The sequence below is a fragment of the Staurois parvus genome, unplaced genomic scaffold, assembly GCF_062004578.1.
Source record: "Staurois parvus isolate SC_StPar_1 unplaced genomic scaffold, SC_StPar_1.0 ptg000044l, whole genome shotgun sequence".
Taxonomy (NCBI): domain Eukaryota; kingdom Metazoa; phylum Chordata; class Amphibia; order Anura; family Ranidae; genus Staurois; species Staurois parvus.
Genome location: NW_028317840.1, coordinates 1351338 through 1357094, shown reverse-complemented (window position 1 = coordinate 1357094; position 5757 = coordinate 1351338).

The window sequence follows — 5757 nt, the reverse complement described above, 5'->3', positions numbered from 1 at the left end:
GGCAAATTGTAACCTCTTCAGCACGTCTTTTTTTCAACAGCGGGACTTTGCGGGGGCTTCTTGCAGATAGCTTGGCTTCACATAGGCGTCTTCTAATTGTAACAGTACTCACAGGTAACTTTAGACCTTCTTTGATCTTCCTGGAGCTGATTGTTGGCTGAGTCCTTGCCATTTTGGCTATTCTTCTATCCATTCGAATGGTAGTTTTTCGCTTTCTTGAGCCACAAACTGTTCCCACAAAGTTGGGAGCATGAAATTGTCCAAAATGTCTTGGTATGCTTACACCTTAAGAATTCCCTTCACTGGAACTAAGGGGCCAAGCCCAACCCCTGAAAAACAACCCCACACCATAATCCTCCCTCCACCAAACTTTACACTTGGCAGAATGTAGTCAAGCAACCACCAAACCCTAAACACATCCATCGGCTTGCCAGACAGAGAAGCGTGATTAGTCACTTCAGAGAACAGGTCTCCACTGCTCTAGAGTCCAGTGGCGGCGTGCTTTATGCCACTGCATCCAATGCTTTGCATTGAACTTGGTGTTGTGCAGGCCACACGAAGTCTGGAGGTCGTTAACTATTGACTCTGCAGACAGATGCAGTGTGCGGCATATGGACTGAGCACTGACAGGGTGACCCCCCGCCCCCACAACCTCTACAGCAATGCTGGCAGCACTCATACGTCTATTTCCCAAAGACAACCTCTGGATATGACATTGCGCATATGCACTCAGCTTCTTTGGTCGACCATGGAACCTGTCCTTTTAAACCGCTGTATGGTCTTGGCCACCACGCTGCAGCTCAGTGTCAGGGTCTTGGCCATCTTCTTATAGCCTAGGCCATCTTTATGTAGAGCAACAATTATTTTTTTTTCATATCCTCAGAGAGATCTTTGACATGAGATGCCATGTTGAACTTCCAGTGACCAGTATGAGTGAGAGCAATAACACCAGATTTAACACACTTGCTCCCCTATTCACACTTGAGATCTTGTAACACTAACGAGTCACGACACCGGGGAGGGAAAATGGCTAATTGTGCCCAGTTTGGACATTTTCACTTAGGGGTGTACTCACTTTTGTTGCCAGCGGTTTAGACATTAATGGCTGTGTGTTGTGCTGACAGCAAATTTACACTGTTATACAAGCTGTACACTCACTACTTTGCTACAATGTAAAGTGTCATTTCTTCAGTGTTGTCACATGAAAAGATAGAATAAAATATTTACAAAAATGTGAGGGGGGTTCTCACTTCTGTGAGAGACTATGTCTAACCTCTACCTATATCTGAGCACTAACTGTCCAAGGCTTTAATACCCTGGAAAAATGTAGGATATTAACTGACCTCCATAAGCATAAAGCCCGCCTAGCCTTTCCCCAATGGCAAAATCAGTTAATTCCTGCTCCACAGATAGGAATTTCCAGGGGGGGGGGGGGTTGGGGGTTGGTAGCTTACATCTCATGCACAATTCAATGGACTAACTTGGCTGAGCACAAAGACAATGAGGGCTGCTATCTTTTCATAAAAGGCTCCGTTCAAACAAAAAAATAAATTGCTACAGTCTATATGCCAAATTATAATCAAATTCCATTTCTTTGGAATTTGATTATTGGAAGCCATAGCAGCCATTTCAGAGGGGATTGCGATTCTGGGCAGGTACTTTAACTTGGTGTTGGATCCACATATCGATGCCACGGGTTGAACCTCCCACATATCTTCAATGGCCACCACGTAAATGTATTAAAAAGTTTTCACCAATTTATAGACATCTGGTAAATCCATCACCCCACTGTCAAAGCCTACACCCTATCACTCCCCAGTACGTCTCATTCCTGTATTGATATGAACCTGAATAAACATTGTTATCTGCGACTCGCCTCTAATTCAGACATTAGAAACATAGACCCCACATTTGAGATGAACCTCTAGAGGGAACTGGAGATGTACTTCTTCACTGATGTCACCCCTAACATACCCTCCTTCATATAAGGGGCCCACAAACTTTACTTGGGAGGCATACTAAACAAACATCACCACCTCAAAAAACAATGGGGACAGAGCATTACTGAACTGCTAACACAGATGAACCATCTAGAGACTTAAAAAAAAAATCAAACTGCAGACACTTGCACAAAATTGCCCAGCTGCAGACTTCAACCTAAACTGTCTTGAGAGTGCTAAGGCAATCCTAAGTGTTGATGTAACTTCTACAAGGAAATCAGTGTTGTAGGTCCCTGGACAACATCTTCCACCAGCAGAGAACAAAAACTTTTGTTAGCACTATTCACTCTAACAACTCCAAAACCTAAATCCCGCAGGAGATTACAACCTCATTAATGGAATTGTACACACACTAAACTCTACAATCTCCACCTTGACTGACCACACTCCCTCACCAGGTGGTGCAGTCAGAGGCTACCTTATGAGATCAGACTTAATGTCCCTGGATACACAGAGCTCATACAACTGCTGGAGAAACGTATTGATCCATCAGAATTTATCTTAGCCATTAAAGATGATCTCCATGTTTTCGTGAACTTTAGTTTTCTTGGACCAAGCTGGTACAAATTAACTATTTACTTCACTAACAGATGTAGCATCTGTGTGTGCCCGATAAACCTTTTGTAGACTCAGCTACATACAGTATACAGCACTGTGTTCCAGTGGAACTTCCTGTCCCGCTCCTAGAACAAAATCAAGTCAGAACGAGCATTGCTCAGCCATTGACAAAAAGATTTGTACTCAGCCAATCAGACTAGGCTTTGAATTAATTTATTAAGGTGGAGATCATGTCATCTGCTTGTCCCTCTGCCTCAGCCAGTCAGAGGAAGCCCTGTACTCAATCATAGAATACAAAGCAGTGCAGTGTTCAGTCTGACAGATATTGCTTAGGGAGCGGGAAAGAAGTCTCCAATCTCGCTACCAGAACACAGCGCTGTTTACTCTATGTAGCTGATAGTATAGACAGTTTATACAGCGTACACAGCTGATGAATCTGTTAGTGAAGTAAATAGTTTGTTTCGACCAGCTTGGTCCTGACAAACTATTTAATATTCATTGAAACATGAAGATCAACTTTAAGTTCACAAAGATCAGCAAGACCCTCGGGCCAGTTGGGCTCTCCTTAACTTTTTACAAAGTTGTTCCAATCCCTCCTATCCCTGATCTCTATATTTGGTTATGATTAAGCACGAGATCGTGTGAAACGCGTTGACAGGTCCTGTATTCATGTTCTGGTGTTTTGTGTGTCCTATGGATCAATAAATACACACTATATTCATCTATCCTCCGGTGTGCTGACCCTTCTTCCTATTGATCTCTATATCAGCTTTTATCTCACTCCAACACCAGTCCTGCACCCAACGGCTCTTGCAGCACATATCTTGGTCATCACTAAAGTGTGGAAGGACCCACAACATTGCCTTAAGTATAACCCAATCTCACTCCTCAACATGGATCTAAACCTCCAAGACAAAGCACTTCACTAGGGAAACACATTGTGCAAGCCATTTTCTCAAACATTTATCCTGGTTGTCATCTCAGTTATCACATGATCTTCACCTCTCAGATGTTTACATATTTTGCAGGTTACCCACTTTATCAATCTTTACTAGTGGCAACATTGTTTTCACACGGTCTCACCCAATTTGACAGTGAATGTCAGGCAAGAAGAGCATGCACTCTTCTACAAGTAGGTTTTATGGAGATTTAACAAACCCCATCTTTCTTCCTGGGAGAAGGACCTCCATATCACCCTCTCACTCAAGAATAAAAATGAAAACATTAACTCTGTCTTTTAAATTTTCCATGAGTAACAAATACTGAAAACCAGGCTACAAAATAGTTTCCTGCTGGTACTCCATCCTGAAAACTCTCCACACTACCTATTAGTGGTGCACCAAAATTAAAAATCTGGACTGAAACCGAAAATTCAGGATGCACTTGGTCAAAAACCTAAACCAAAATGGACAGTTTAAAAGAAATATATATCTCTATCTATCTCCAGTAATGTAAAAAAAGGATGAGTTCACCTTTTGACAAACAATAATACATGCATTATGTTTGCAGGGAAAAAAAAAAGTGCATTTATTATTTTTTGTTGCATGAGCCTGGAAAGCATTGCATCATTGGTGCCATGCAGGACTCCTGAAGACCTGTCATTGTATCTGCTTGCCTGTACATCCCGTACAAACAAGCCAATACACACTGACAGGAAGAATCACAGTTCATTGAGAACCACAAAGGTTGTTGGGACTTATATTTTTCCATTCACAGAATATTGTGAATAAGTGATGCGGCTGGGTGGGCAGAGCCATGCACAGACACGTCTTTTACAAATTTGACAGCTAACGGGAGGAGCTGTCAAAGTGGGGGAGCGGGGAGAAAGAGGGGCCAGTCCTTCCATAACATGTTACACCCTGAATATGGGTTTAACATGTTATGAAGGGTGAACTTAACCAAAATATTGGCATTATTGACACTTTTTTTTGTTATTGGCAAAACGCCGATAACCCTATTTTTGCCCGATATATCTGTGCATCACTACTGTCTCTCACACCTTTCCAGAGAGATGAGGGCAGGCGACAGATGACATGCTACATATTTTCTGGTCCTGTACAGCCTTACAGGAAGCCTAGTGACAAGTTCAAGACATAGTTCAAGAAATTACTGACTAGAAGGTATCGAAAGTGCTAGTGTTCTCTCCTTCACTATAACTCAGTGGCCATGAGAGATTACAAGAACTCCACGGTCAGACATTTAGTAACTGTGGCTCACTCGTGTATTCCATTTTAGTGAAAATCCTCTTCACCTTCAACTTTACAGCAATGGATCTGATGAGTAAAAGGACACTGGACTCAGAAAAAGCCCAAATAGCTCAGCTAAAATTTTGTCCTGCTTGTGTGACACGGAGCCCCCAATCCCTGGAATGTTCCATGTCCCGTGCCCTGCTCTCAATTTATTTTCTCACCTTCTATTCAAAGTGTAACAACTTTCCCCCTCCCATTCCTTGTACCCGGCATGATCTTCCTACCCCTTTTTTTTTTCCTCTACCATTATTCCATCTGGTTTTTCATAGGGCACTAAATTCAGGCACACATAAATATAAACCATCAACCACTTGCATCTGGATATAGTGACTCACTCTAGGCCTATTACTTTGGAAGGCCTTGAGACCTCTCCTCTGCTAGATATGTGACCTCCAAAAATATCCTGTTCTCGGGTTCTCGTATTTCCACCACAGAATGTGAATTTTTCATGTGAATGGACTATATACTGTTATTACTACTGGGTGTGATGACCAAGGAGCCCTACACTGTTCTCTTCAATTTTTTTTCTCCTTACTTTTGAATATGATAAAAACCATAAATAAAGAATGCATAAAACAGTAGATTTACTATAAAAAAGGAAAGCCGCTCCATGGCTGACCAATATTGATACATTTGAGAAAAGTGGAAAGACAGACCTGGGCCCACAGGTACATTCCACTGGTATTGTTATCATAAGGTATTATTGTGTAAATTATCTGGTTTCTGGGTGTTTGTTTTTTTTTAGCCCTTATGAAGGGGGCACTTGGACCCCCGAAATGCATTGGCTACTTCTCAAATTATACTTGACCTTTAATGGAATAAAGTTGTATCTGGACCTCTTAACAGTGGTGTTGTGCTTCAACTTTTCTTACAACACTGATACATAGTAGTATCAATGCCATAACGATTCACCCAAACAGTGGTGGAAGACAGACATAACCAGCACACAA